General features: G+C 40.5%; 1 protein-coding gene across 4 annotated transcripts in view; it reads left to right on the forward strand.

Annotated features, from left to right (window-relative positions):
- Nucleotides 1–15,666, forward strand: part of ULK4 (unc-51 like kinase 4) — a 636,813-nt gene that overhangs the window by 532,175 nt on the left and 88,972 nt on the right. The window lies entirely within an intron of this gene.

Raw genomic sequence — 15,666 nt, forward strand, 5'->3', positions numbered from 1 at the left:
GATACATTATATATATTAGAGGGTAGACTCAAATCCAGGTCTTGCTATCTCCCAGGTTGGCTCTCTATCCCCTAAATATCACATTGCCTCTCTCATGTGCTCACTTTACTGCAGAAGCCTGTTTTCTTAATGGTAATGTGATATATGAAATGTGACTAAATCATGAGGTATCCCAATCTCAAAAAGAACAGAAATTTCAAGTGAGCCATGAGCAACGGAAAGAAGGGTGGTGCTGGACACCAGGCCCAGGGCCTCCCCAGGGAAGTCTCATATGCAGGAAGCAGTATAAAAGACATCAGAAGGGTCCAAGGGTGGGCCTGGAAAAAAAGAGTGAGCCAGTGATGAAGCAAGAAGGAAGCCAGCAGATAAAAAGCCTGAAGGTTACACAAGCGCCTTCCAAACATTTGCAGAATGAGAAGAAAGCCTCCAGGGTAAGAAAACATGGAAGGGTTGCAGTCTGCATCAAGGAAGGAGGAGCCCCACCAAGACCCACCAAAGTTAAGTCAGAAGTCCAGTGACCAAATGAAGCAGTGCTGGACTGCTAAGAAAAAGAAACACATTGTCAACAAATTGGGGGGTATTTATGAAGAGAAATCATTGATAGGAAGTGGAGGTGAACAGGTGGATTGTTAGACTATTTCCATGGCTTTCTCCATATGTCAGCACCAATAGGCTGATGACAGTTCCATCGTATTGTCTGAAGGTGACTATACTAATTCCCATTATGTCATTATGCCCTAATTAAGGAAAATACACAAATTGGGGGCCCCGTGGAATATGGATAATCATTACATTTTTGGATGTTGGCCAGTAGATTTAGGAGTGAAGGGTTGGGGGGAGGAAAAATAAAAAACATAAAATATACAAATGAAATTGTGTTAGTTTTACAACTGTATCAAAACCTCCACAGTCTAATAGGTGAATTCCAAACACAAATCGCTTACGTACAAGTTAAGTAACATAGTGACATTAGGTAACATAAAGATCACTAAAGTGGGGGGGGTAACATAGGGTTGGAATAGCTCAATATCATGGAATGGGAGCCTCAACGTCAAATAAGCAACAATTCCCCCATAATTCTTTTCTCGCATGATAGAGCTGTGCACTGAATGAGTGTTATCTCTCACTTACTGTTGGATATTTAGAGATTTTGTTGTTGTTTTAATTTAATATATTTTTGTGGAAAAATTCATTTTGTTGGGGTTTTTTTTGCATTAATGACTATTTGAAAGTTGAAGAAACATTAGCAAGTCACTTAACTTTAATTGGTACTTTGCCTTTTTCCATTCAGATCATATTGTATCAGACATGGAAGGGAGCTTGAAGATCTTCATTTAGACTTCTCATTTTACAGATAAGAAAACTGAGAATCAGATTTAGAGTGACTTGTCAAAAACCATCCATCTGGTTATCGGTAGAGCCAGGGATAGAACTCAAGTCTGTCTATTCTCTTGTTCAAGGTTCCTTCCAAATACGTTCTACCATCTCCCTTCTACTTACCCTCTTCTTTTTTCCATGGGAAGCTAAATGAGATCATAAGTACAAAGAGCTGTGAGTTCCCTATTATAATGGCATTAAGGTGCTTCTCAAGTGTCATTATTTTTCCATGGCTTTGTTATATAATGAAAAAAAAGGAATTCTAAAGAACATTTATATGTTTTCTCCTACTGCATTATAAGTCTTTTAATCTTTTATATGTCTTCAGAAACTTTGGGATAGATGCTTTAAACAAAGAAGGAAGAGGAAGAGAGAAGTAGGAGGGGAAGAGTAGTGTTCTTGGGTTGTTCTAGGTCCTTTATGATTGTTCTTAACAAAATACTTAATATGATTATGAGATCTAAGAGACCTCCATTTTGTATCATTAGGATTAGTGGTTGTTCTCTGGGGGGTAAAGTATGGCAATGGATAACAGGAGAGCTCTGCATGTAATGTCATCTTTTTGTAGACTTGCTTTGTTGCTCTCATATTGCCAGCCAATTGCAGAGTAACATCAGTCTATCCTTAAGTGTGATCTTAAGTAGATTCTAATTTGTTGATGATGATATTAAGATGGGGAGAGCCTTACCCACATCACTAGGGATTTACTAAATAACTCTTGAAAATAAAGAGTGATGTATTGCAAACACATTATAAGTAGCTGATAATTCCTATAATCACTCTTTAAATACCATGCCATAAATTCTGATTCTTTTTGCTCAAACCACCTTTGTGATGAAGTTGTCATTAGTCAACATCACACCACTTGGGGCCTTAGCTCCCAATTCAAATTAAGTTAATTTAAAGCTCCACCCTTAATGAACATACTTAAAAGTGTTGTTAGTGGCTTAATTATGAAACTTCCTTAGCTTATAAAGAACTTATTGTGTGCCATTGCTATAAACACACCTTTTTTCAGTTTACGTTTAATCTTGAAAGCTTCTGTTTCTCCCAAATGGCTAATAATGTCATGTCACATTTCTGTGGTGGTGTGAAATCCCTAAAGCACTTGATTCACATCATCCCCAGAAAGTCTTAGGGCAAATGCAGGTCTTAGATCCTAAAGTGATGGAGCCAGAAGGAAACATAGAGGTCATTTATTCTACCTCCCTCATTTTAGATTGAGGAAAATGAAATCCAAAATTATCATCCAATGTCACATGACTAGGAAGTAGGAGAGATAGAAGGAGAATCCAAATTTTCTTTTTCCTTTTTTTTAGAGGTAATCAGCGTTAAGTGACTTGCTCAGGGTTACCAAACTAATAAGTGTCCAAGGCCAGATTTGAACTTAGGCCCTCCTGACTCCAGGGCCAGTACTCTACCCACTGAGCCACCTAGCTGCCCCACAAGAAGCCAAGTTTTCCGACTTCCCCTAAGTTTCCTCTTTTGCCTACACTGAGGTGCCTCAGAATAATTTTGCACTTTCCTTCTGCTCAAATATTTATTTCCTTCCCCAATTTCTTCATTAAATCTCCATCATTTCAGAGGTGGAGGTACTTCTTGCTCAGAATTGGTAGATGCTTCATCTTACCTCAGGAGAATGATGTTCCTGAGACCCTGTGGCCAGAAGAATCAGTCACCTGACTGCCAGCCTTCTGATGATGAGGCTAGTCTAATTAATGATTTTCATTTAATGGGTATATTTCTTCTTGTGCATTGAGAAGCGATAGTAGTATAGTGGGGAAAGCATCAAACTTGAAGTCAGAGCCCAAAGTCTGAGTCTTCAGCAACATATATTAAGTACACAATGGGTCTAAAACACCGTGTTAGGCCCAGGAAATTCAGAGACAAAAATGGAAATGTTCTGTCCTTAATGAACTTACATTCTACTGGAAGATACAACATGTACAGGTAAATCACCCCAAAATACATACAGAGTAAGGGCTGCTGGGTGGTGCAGTGGATACATCTCCAGCCTTTGGAGTCAAGAGGACCTGAGTTCAAATCCGGCCTCAAGACACTTGACATTGGGCAAGTCACTTAATCCCGATTGCCTCACCAAAAAGCAAAAACAAAACAAAACAAAACAAAACAAAAAAACATACAGAGTCCTGTCTCTGATACGAAGCCAGATCTCAGGCTCATTAAGAGTAAATGAAAAGGACTCTCCTCAAGGTGGTAGAATGAGGTTAAGTCAACAGTCAGTCAGTAAACATTTGTTAAGTGCTTACTATGTGCCAAGTGCTGGGGAAACAAACAAAAAAAAAGTCAAAAGACAGTCCCTGCCCTCTAGGAGCTCACAATCTAATGAGGAGACATATAAATAAGCACTATACAGGATGCATAGGAAGTAATTGAGAAGGAAGGCACTGGGATTAAGAGGGGCTGGGAAAGGCCTCATTGAGGAGATGGAGATGAGAAGGGAGAGCATTCCAGGCATGGGGGACGGTGAGAGAAAATGTCCAGAGCTGAGGAATGGGGGGTCTTTTCCTGGGAGAGCAAGAAAGCCGGTGTAACTAGATTGAGGAGAACACGGCGGGGAATAGTTAGGTGTAAGAAGACTGAAAAGGAGGGGAGGCAAGGTTGTGCAGGGCTTTGAACACCAGACGGGATCCTGGAGGTGATAGGGAGCCACTGGAGTTTATTGAGTAGGGGAATGACACTAGGAAAATCACTTTGGGCTGAGTGGAGGACAGACTGCGGTGGGGAGAGACTTGAGGCAGGAAGACGCACCAGCAGTCCAGGCGTGAGGTGCCGAGGGCCTGCCCTAGGGTGGTGACAGTATCAAAAGAGAAAAGGGGGCATGTTCAACAGATGTTACAAAGGTGGAATCCATGGGCCTTGCTGAGAGCCTGGGCATGGGGGATGAGAGATAGTGGCTTGAGGAACTGGGAGGATGATGATGCCCTCAGCAGTAATAAGGAAGTTTTGAAGGGGTAATATTTGGGGGAAAGATAATGAGTTCAGCCTACTAGAGTCCAGTTTGAGATGTCTGAAAGGAAACTGGAGATGTGAGACTGGAGGTCAGCACAGAAGTTACAGCAGGATAGGCAGATTTGAGAGTCATCCACATAGAGATGGCAATTAAGTCCACGTGAAGTAGTGAAGTGGAGAGGGCCCAGGACAGAGACCTGAGGGACACCTAGAGTTAGAGGCCATGATGTGGAAGATGCAGCAAAAGAGACTGAGAAGGAACAGTGTGATAGAACTAAAAGAGAATGATGACCTGAAAACCTGGAGAGAAGACAGGATCAAGTTGAAGAACGTGATCAACAGTGTCAAAGGCTCCAGAGAGGTCAAGGAGAAAAAGGACCAAGAAAAGGTCACTGGGTTTGGCAATTAAGAGATCACTGGAAACTTTGGAGAGAGAAATTTTGGTGAAGCAGTGAAGATAAAAGCTGGATTGTGAGGGGTTAGGAGAGAGGGAGAGGAGAGAAAGTGGGGGCATCTGTTGTAGATGACCTTCACGAGGAATTCAGCTGCCATGGGCAGAAGAGGGGTAGGATGATAGCAAGGATGGAAGGATCAAATGAGGGATTTGTAAAGAAATGGGGGTAAAGGGGCCCTAGAATACTAGATCGCTAACTGTATTTGGAGCTATTTGGAACTGATTTAAAAAATGAAAAATTAATCAGTGGAACAGATTAGATACACAATATACAGAAGCAAACATACACAAAGACTGAAACTACTGGGACAGTATTTGACAAGAGCCATTGGGAAAACTGGTGAGAAATCTGTTAGAATTGAGATTTAAACAGAAATATTGGACCGAAACTCCAAATGGAAACATGATTGAGACATGAAAGGTCACATTTTAAACAAATTAGAAGAGCATGGAAGAAAACACTTTTTACAATTATAAATAAGGGGAAAGTTCATGATAAGATAAGGGATATAGGGAATCACGGAAGTTTTTACGCAAACAAGACCAAAGCAATTAAAATTAGAAGGTAAATAGTTAATTGGGGTGGGACTGGGGGGAGGGGCGGAAAATCTCTGTAACAAGTTTCTTTAATGAAGGTTTGATATCTGTCATTTTTAAGGAAATGAATCAAATATATAAGAATAATAGCCATTCCCCAAAAAATAAATGGTCAGGGGCAGCTAGGTGGTGCAGTAGATGGAGCATCAGCCCTGGAGTCAGGAGGACCTGAGTTCAAATACGGCCTCAGACACTTGACACTTATTAGCTATGTGTCCCTGGGCAAGTCATTTAATTCCATTGCCTAGCCTAAAAAAAATAACAATAATAATAATAAATGGTCAAAGGATATGAAGTTAGACCTCAAGGGAAAATAATCCAAACTTTCAAAAAGAATCAGAGAAAATACTTCAAATCACTAAAAATGAGAGGAAGGCACATTTTTAAAACTCTAAGGTTCTACTTCACAATTATCAAATTGGCAAAAATAATAAAGAAGGAGAATTACAGTTGTTGCAGTGGCCATGAGAAGGAAGCACATTGGTGCACTACTGGTGGATCTGTGAATTGATCTAAAAAGCAGTTTGGAATTATGCCCCAAAAGTCACTAACCTTTGTATACCACTACTATGCCTATACACCCAAAGAAATCAAAGAAAGAGGAAAAGAATGTCTAGGTACAAAAGTGTTTATAATAGCTTTCTATGGTGGCAAAAAGAAAAACAAACTAGTAACTAATGGGGTTCTCATCAGTTGGAGAATGGCTGAATTATGGCATATGAATGTAGTAGAATACTGTTGTGTTGTATGACATGATAAAAAAAAAAAATAGTTTCAGAGAAACCCCAGAAGATTTGTATGAACCGATGCAGAGTTAAGTGAGCAGTACCAGGAGAACAATTTATGTGTTAATGACACATTGTAAAGACAGAATAACTTTGAAAGACCCAGGAATGCTAATTAGTGTAATGACCCACAATGATTCCAGAGCTTGAAGCATGCTCCCCATCTCCTAACTGAGAGGGGATGGATTGAGGGTACAGGATGAAGCATATTTTTTTGGACATGACCAGTGCAAGGATTTTTTACTTGACTATATATATATTTGTTATAAGGGTTTTGCCCTCCTTCTTTTTTCCTCAGTGGATAATGAGAAATGAGAAAAATAAAATAGATTTTTATTCACTGAAAAAAATTCCAGTTCCTGACAAAAAGATGATAAATTCAAGGTGCAGAATGAGATATAATTTGAACATGACAAATGTGTGGACTTATTTTGCCTGACTATGTTATTGGTTTTTTTTAATTGTTTTTATTGGTGGAAGGGGTAGCTTTAGGAGGGAGAGGGGAGCTAGAGGTACTCTTGCCTCCCCCCCAAAAAAAAGAAGATTTTAGCTATTGAATACATTTTTTGACCTTCCCAAGAAAGTCAATATATCAAGCATTTGTTAAACACCTACTATGTACCAGACGCTAAGCACTGGGGATAAAAAGAAAGGCAAAAATAATCTCTGCCCTCGAGGAACTCACAGTCTAATGGATGGAGAGACAACATGCAAACAGCTATGTACCCAAAAAAATATACACAGACTATATTGGAGATGATCACAGAAGAACAGACTAACGTGAAGGAGAAGCAGAAAAGGCTTCTAGAACCAGGGTGGGGAACCTGTTCTAGAAGGTAAGATTTTTAGCAGTAACTTGAAGGAAGACCAGGAAGTGAAGAAGAAGTGAGAAGAAAGGAGAGAACCCCAGGTATAGCACATAGCCAGTGAAAATGCAGGTAGTCAGGAGAGGGAATATGGAGGAGTCAGAGCCCCTGGACCAGAGTATGGAGAGGGGACGGAGGTGTAAGAAGACTGGAAAATGAGGACGAGGCCAGATTGTGAATAGCTTTAAAAACCAAAGAGAAGATTTTATATTTGATCCTGGAGATAATAGGGGGCCACTGGAGTTTATCGAAAAGCCAGGGGTGGGGGGGTTTATGTTAACTAGAGATTATTTGGGAATGTTAGTGATTCTTAACTAAATGATTCTCTATTCTGTGGTATTACCATGAAATATCTCTGTATATTCCTCCAAGTTTGTTCTGTCTCTGATACTATCTTATACATTCCCTTCCAGAAAGATTCTTTTTGAGATAGTGTATTTTTATCACTGCTGAGCAGAAGCTATCCAGATATATGTTTCCTTGCCTTCCGATTTTCAATACAAGATAGAGTACTTGGAGGAAATCATTTCAGGAACTCATCATATAATAACTAGAAATTACTTTTTTTCCTGGTTGTACTTCAGAAATTCTATGTCATCTGCTGCCTGGCCACAGCCATCAGACTGTTCAGATGTGTTGAATGTGGATTTAGCAGCAGGCTCAGTATCTTTTTTTTTTTGGCGGGGGGGGGGGGGGGGGGGGGGGGGGGGACTGACAGAGGAAGTCCATATTGCTATTTTCTCTATGGATTTTGAGGTTTGGCATCTAAGAAATTCTTCCCTAGTGAAAATTCTTGTGTAGCTATTTTGTTATTATTATCATTATTGTTATTATTATTATTAATATCCTATAGACTTGTGTTGTGATACTAGAGCCCCTCAGTAACTCAGCAGATAGACAAACAGGCAGAGAGGAGGTTACAAATAGGGAGTTGGTGATATTTCAGCAAAACGTTTTTATGATGATGGATTGTTGCCAAGTGTGATGACTCTTGGCCATGTGTGAATTAGCGGATTTCTGCTATTATCCTGGACACCTGGCTGATGCTGACTTTGGAATGGGCACATTTGGAGTTTGTGAGGTGAAGGGAGGAGCCTTAAACAACAGGAGGTTTGATATTCAAAAAGTATGGCAAGAATGGGAATTGTTTCAGTTACTTAGTGATTGTGAAGGTATGTAGGCCCAATAAGAGGTAGGAGAAGAAGGTACAAACTATCAGGTGGTCCAGGAGAGGGTGTGGGGCTGATTCTGTTGCATATGATTTTGTCTTACTCAGTAATATCATTATATGTTGGGGTTTTTTATATCTATTGTTTCTTATTCTGGACGCTGCTATTAGTGAGGCTGAAGATTCCTTTAACTTTTTCCAGAACTCTTAGCACCAATTCACACCAAACTTGAAATCCACTGAAACCCCCAAGATTCATTTTCCTTGAACTGCTTTCTAGCCATATCAACCCCAAGTTCCAAACTGCTCAAACAGTGTTGGGTCCGGATTCTGCCATCCAGTAGATTGGCTATCTCCACCGACTTTGTGTCATCTACATATTTGATCAACATGCCCATCTATGTCTTCATCCACATCATTGATAAAAATTTTCAATGCAACATTGCACAGGACTTGAATATACTCCACTGAGATTTCTCTGTAGGTTGGTCTCGATCTACTAATTACCAGTCTTTCCATTTGGTCAGTCAACTAGCATCATATCTATTTAAGTGTACTGTTAATCCTATCTGTGTCTCACCATTTTGTTTACAGGGCTACCTTGTGGGATTTTATTGGGTGTCTAGCTAAAATGCAGGTATACTGTCGTTATGAAATCCTCCAAGTTTACTGGTCTAGTTATTCTGTCAAAGAAAGGAAAGTTAGTCTTCTCTGATTTCTATTTAATAACCCATACCAGCTCAAAATTAGCATCTCCGCCTTTTCTGGGTGCTTACAAACCACCCCTTAAACAATGCACTCGAATATTTTTCCAGGAATTAACATCAAGCAATAGTTTAGGGAAAAAACAAACAAAATTTTTCTTTCCTTTTTTGAAAATCTAGGTACTGTCTATAAAACTTATTATTTTCCATGATTCCTGAAAGATCACAGTAGATCAGCAGTCATCCAGAAGTTATTTTAGTACCCTGAGATGCAGTTCATCTGATTAAAACTCATTGAGGGTAGCTAGGTGAATTCATTTATATTGACATCATTTCTGTCAACCCACACATAGGGGAGAGAGCATACAAAGCATATTATAGAAATAATTTTTATTCTTATCTTTTACTTTTTCCCCAAAGACCTAAAAGCACAGAATCAATATTTAGCACTCATTTTTATGCCACGATAATAAGTATTTTTATACCAAGCAACCTCCATTTTCCAAAGGTAATTACAGTAGGTTTGCTGTAAAAAGCCATAGTGTCTATCTCCATTATGATTTTACTTTAATATCATGTGTTATCTCTCAGTCTTTTCCATTTTCACACTCATATTCTTCAGTGATTATCCTTAAAGAGCATCCTGAACCCCAGCTCTCCAGATTGGCTTGATAACATCCAGCTTTTACAAATCATTTATTGCTTTTACTGTGTACTGGTCAGATCTACAGAAGTAAAATTAGCTGGGTAATTTTAAGATAGAAAATCTTTACTTTTGTCTGAATTACCTAGAGTCACTAAGATAGGTTTTTCAAGAATTTATTAATAACCTTGACAGTCATGAGCCTGAAACTCCTCTTCTATGTTATTAGACCTGATTTACAATATTAAATAGGGAGACTCTATTCAGAAGACTAATGATTCTCTGCATCCTGTAATTCTTGATATAACTGCAATACCTTGTGGTAGCAAACCTGTGCACCTCATGAGAGGTAGCCTCTCTCCTCGGTTTCCCTGAGAGGGCCAAATCCTGCCCTTGTGGCTTTCTGCTTGGCCCACCTCTGACTTTGATTTCTTTGAACAATGTTATGGTTTATTCACTCAGTCAACAAGTATTAAGCAAATATGTTGTAATAAAGGAATTTAGCAACTGGCTCACCATCTTCCTCTCCTCCTCACTTCTGCCCTTACACTGGGAGACTTGAATATTCACCTAGACCTCCCAGTTCCTCAGCCTCCTTAAACCACAAACCTGCTCCTTCACACTGCCTCAACCATACATAAGGGTGGTTCCATGCCAGATCTCCGAGTTACTCCCGATTGTTCCCATCACCTCTTCTCACTCTCTTCTTAACCCTTTACAGTCTGGCTTCAGACCTTATCATTCCATTGAAACTGCCCTCTCCAAAGTTGCTAATGATCTCTTAGTTGCCCAATTCAGTGGCTTTTCCTCCATGCTCATTCTCCTTGACCTCTGGGCAGCCTTTGACCCTGTTGATCACTCTTTCCTTCTTGATAGTCTCTTCTCTCTCAGTTTTCAGGACACTGCTCTCTCCTGGTTTTCCTCCTAACTATCTGACTCCTCCTTCTCTGTCTCCTTTGTTGGATCTTCATCCCGATCATGCCCTCTAACTTGGGTATCCCTCAGAGTTCTGCCCTGGGCCCTCTTTTCCCTCTATTCTGCTTCACTTGGTGATCTCATCAGTTCCTGTAGATTTAATTGCCATCTCTATGCAGATGATTCTCAAGTCTACCTATCTTGCCCCAGTCTCTCTGCTGCCCCAGCATCTCCAACTGCTTTTCAGACTCTCAGACTATTTAATATTTAAATATTTAAATCTGTTGTCAAATCTTGTCATTTTTCTTTCCCAATATCTCTTGTGTAACTCCCCTTCTCTCCATTGACACAGCCACGACCTTAGTACAGGCTCCTGTGACATCTGGCCCAAATTATTGCAATAGCCTTCTCATTGCTCTCCCAGCTTCAGGTCTTTCCCCATTCCAGTCCATCCTACACACTGCTGCCAAAGTCATTTTCCTTAATGCCACAACTCTATGACTCCCCTAATCAGTTAAGTCCAGTGGCTTCCTGTTGCCTCTAGAATAAAATGGAAGCTCCTCTGTTTAGCTTTTAAAACCCCGTATAGCCTTGCCCCAAACCCACTTTCTAGTTTCCCTCCCACACTGTAATCTGGCCACACTGGTCTTCTTTCTGGTAATCAGCCAGGAGACTCCATCTCCCCTCCTCATGCCTTCATGCCTGTCATTCCCTCCCAACTTAACTCTGCCTATCAAGTCCCTCTTTTGCTCAAGCACCAACTTCTTCTGGTGACCTCTCTCTACTTTGTATATTTGTATTTATTAACTTTATATTTATATCTTCTCTATTTTTATATGTTTTTGTGGTTTCCCTCATTGCAAATAATAATAAGCCGTTTGCAAACAGGGCTTGCTTCATTCTTTGTACGAAGTTCAGCGAGGCCGGCATGGATCTGGAAAGGAAGGGAGACATAGCTGGCCTGGGCACTCACCCCAAAATGGAGCTTCTGGGAAGAAGCCACCGCTCCGGAGGAAGGGTCTGCTTGGGAAGAAGAGGAAGGGAGGCATGGTGGTTAACAAATGCTGATTGATTGATTTATCGATTGATCCATATAAAGAACTGAGCTGGACCATGGGGATACAAAGGCAGAAATGAAACCGTCTTTGCCTTCGAGGAAATTATTGTTGTCCAAGGGAAGGCAGATGTATGTGCATACAAGTATACTCAGCATTCATCCCCTGTAGACAAGTATACCTTTGCTCTGATTTCATTGACTCCTCTGCTGTCATCCCCAGCTTCTCTAGGCTTTTTTGGCACCGTGTGATACGCCCACTTCTGGCCACTGAGTAGATCTTTGCCTCATTTCTGGTAATACAAACATCATTACAGCCTCATTTGGTTTCTTCCATAATTCAGCATTCCATTGCTGTACTGGATTGCCTGAACCATCCTTCTTAAATATGGCCATTGAGTGCCTATTGAATATATAACATAACAGTAGGGCACAGATGGGCATGACATAACTGGTTTTGCCAGCAAAAATTGTACAGCCAAGAAAAGCTTCTTTTTTTTTTTTTAATTTTAAATTGGGAAGCTAGGTTCTGAGAGATGCTAAACATGCACAGATGGTCAGGTAGTTTTTATTCTCACATCAGGAAGCAATCAAATAGTCGTTTTAATTGTGAACCAATTATTTTGGCCATAGGAGCAATAAAGGATCCTAGATTTAGAACTGCAGGGAGCTTGAGATGGTCATCTTTTCCAGTACCCTCATTTTATAGCTGTGGTATTGGGGGTCCACACGGGTTAACTGCCCAAGGTGACGCAGGTTGTAAATCACATGGCCTCCTCCAAGTCCAGCACCCTTGTCCCTGTGCCTTGCTGCCTTCTGTTAGACTGGGAAAGAATGAAAATTATCAGGGGACCCTATATAGAATTTGTTGTTGGACCAGGCCTAAGGGATCATCTGGCCCAACTCCCTCATTTTACAAATGAGGAAACTGAGGTGTTAAATGACTTGCTTGTGTGGGCATTAAATAGAAGAGCTAGAATTTGAACTCAGGTTCTGAGATTTTTATTTATTGAGCCAAGAACAATTTGGAAGAATAGCTAACATTTATTTGGCATTTTAAGGTTGGCAAAGCATTTAACATATATTGGCTTATGTAATCCCCACAGCAAACCTTGGAGGTAGGTGCTATTATGATTCCCATTTTGCAGTTGAGGAAACTGAGGCAGGCAGAGGTTAAGTGACTTGCCCAGGGTTGCACAGCTAGTAGGTGTCTGACTCCAGGCCCAGCATTCTATTCACTGAACCTCCTAAGGAGATTATAGTCAAAGAGCTAAAGAAATATGGAATGCGAGAAGCATGTATGCCAAATTCACCACAATCTCTATAGTTTGACCTTCGGGTGCCAAGAAGGTAAAAGGACTCAGAGGCGGACATGTAGTCAAGTCTCTTGGCCAGAGATGTGTCTTAGCTGCAGGGGAGAGAGACATGGAGCTATCTGGAGATAATCCAGAGCTTATGTAGGGAAGGCCAATTAGTGTGATGTTCATCTAAAGCGTCTTTGTGTTAGCACAAGCTCAGGAGCAGGGGTTTGGGCATTTGTCTTTTAATGGGGCCTTTACCGGCCTGTGTATTTTAACTTAGTCTTTTTCTCTGCTTTCCCACCTTAATGGATACCTTCTACCAAGCCCTTGCTTATGTTCTCTTTATTAAGTCAAGGCTTTTCCTTATGAAGAGAGTCATATTTGTTATTTCAATAATTCAGAACTCATCAGAGGCCTGAGACATTACTTACCATGAATTGTATATACAATACCCACCCCACCCCCACGAGTGAATGAAGAGGGGGCAGGGGGGGTGGCCTTGAAAATGCCCAACATTCCTTCAAGCTTTATGGGTCTTTGAGATGAAACTGAAATGTCATAATTAAATAACTAGAGAATTGACAGACTCAGGGAAAAAACCTTCATCTGATGGGTCAGTGAGCATTCAAATTAAATAATTCTTTAACTCCATCACTCCTCAGAAAAATAAAACACCTCCTTCCCGTCACTGATATTTACTACTTTAAAATTGAAGAATACAATCTTATCATTCCACTGTCTGATTTTTATCCTTGACCCCTGTAAGGAAAAACAAAGGAACCGGCCCCCATTTTAAAATATTCATTGGCGCATTCATTCAGCATTTTAAAAATGTCCACTCTGCTCATCGTTATACAATAACTGTAGAATAATAAAAATGCAGACTGTTAAGTGAGAAAGGTATCAGAAGGTATGTAAGGTCTGAAGGAAGGAAAGATCACTTCCACTAGTGAGGCGTAGCGGAGCTACTGGGGAAAAAAGAAAAGAAAGAGGATTGGCCCTAAAGTCACCGGACTCGCACTTCAATTCTGGCTCAGTTATTTACTGCATCTGTGACCTGGAACAAGCCATATCATCTTCCTAGACTTCAGAGCCCTCATCTTTAAAATGAGGCGGGGCATGATGGGCTTTGAAGAGGGATGTGAGAGGGAGAGAAAAAATAAATGCCCGTTAAATGAAAAAAGAAAAAATTCAGGTTGTTTTTTTTTTTGCTTTTTTCATGAGGGCATGAGAATAGGGAATCTTTAATAAGACTTCCCACCCTGAACCCTATAATTTGACTGAGGAGCACTAAAAAGGCTTCATGAAGGGCCAAACATTTGAGTTGAGCCTTGAGGGATTTTAATAACCCGCCTGGATAGGGTGAGTACTCATTCCCCTAAACTGTTCTGTACTAAGTAGTCTGTTTTCTATCGCTCGGCCCTCCTCTAGACTGTTCTCTAGGTCTGAAATGTACTCCCTTCTAGCTTTCATTGGTAGAACATAAGCCCTTTGAGGGCAGGGGACCATTTAATTTTTGTCATTCTGTCCTCAGCATCTGGTATAGAACATGTATTTATTAGGTGGTTAATGAATGTTTGCTTAATTGAAGCAAATTCCAGGCATGGAAGCACTAACATGGGAAACAGTTTGGTAAAATGGATAGGGCACTGGTCTTGGAGTCTGAAAAACTCATTCAAATGTGCTCATGGGTTATTCAATTTAACATGTGAAAGTCTTAAAGCACTTGAGACTCAACCTTATAGCCCTGTTGACCTCATATAGATGTTTTTCTCTAAGAACCTGGAAAAGGGGAACCAGTGCCTACAGCAGACTCCATCTGGCCCCATTAGGTTCACCTCCATCATCTCACTACCAGAGAGGGAAATACTCTTGGGGTTTCCTCCTCATATTTTCTCCTTTTTGAAAATATTTTTATTCAAATTTCTTCCAGCTGTGATGAACCTCGAACCCTACTTTCTTGAGCTGAAAGTGCTGTCGCTTTTCTCCCAAGCCCTGGTGCCTGCTCAGGTTACCAGGGCAGGATGGCGCCCTATAAATAAGGTCCATCATCATAATGGTTATGTCATCCCTGCACACCCAAGCTGGTTTAGGCCTCTTGGCCTCTTGCCTTGCAGCACCCTAAAGGTGTGTGGTTGTTGTGGAATGACTAAACAGCTGCTTCTGATTTCCTTAATTGCTGTACTTGAAAGGTGTCTACAAGCTTGTTCCAATATGAAAAGGTGTTAATTACCACACTAATCAGGGAAATGGTAACAGCTTCCCTCAAATGAAAAGGGCACATGTGCTGGGATGCAGAGAATTGCACAGACTACTGATGCCTGGAGTGAGAGGCCTCTCTTTGGACAAAAGGATACACAAGGAAATGAGAATCCGGGACAAGATGGAATGGGAAGAAAAGATAGTGAGCAGTGGTGAGGTAGAAATACCTACTGAAGCAGTTTTCAGGCCTCTTGAAGAATGCACTTCTAGGATTGTGCTGAGAAAAATGAAAATATAAATTAGCGAAGAAATTAGAAAGGAGGACTAATTTACTCTTATGCAAACTACCCCATCTCTCTCTCCAACAAGCATCTGTTTTAGAATTATTAATCAGGTTTTGAGTGGAGTAAAGACAGTTTTATTGGTAAGAAAAGGACAAAGGAACAAGAAAAAATGTTGGAAGAAAGTGTGAAAAAGGAGGTTAGGCCAGATTTCCCTAAAGTGTCCGTTCCCAAACTCTTTTTCTGTGAACCTACTGAAAAAAGACACCAAATGGGAGCTGCAGCCTAGTCATGGGTTTTAACTCTGAGAAAGCAATAGAGTAGAGATGATTATGGGAATTAAGAA

This window comes from Vombatus ursinus, unplaced genomic scaffold (assembly GCF_900497805.2).
Source record: "Vombatus ursinus unplaced genomic scaffold, bare-nosed wombat genome assembly UNPS02014799.1, whole genome shotgun sequence".
Classification (NCBI taxonomy): domain Eukaryota; kingdom Metazoa; phylum Chordata; class Mammalia; order Diprotodontia; family Vombatidae; genus Vombatus; species Vombatus ursinus.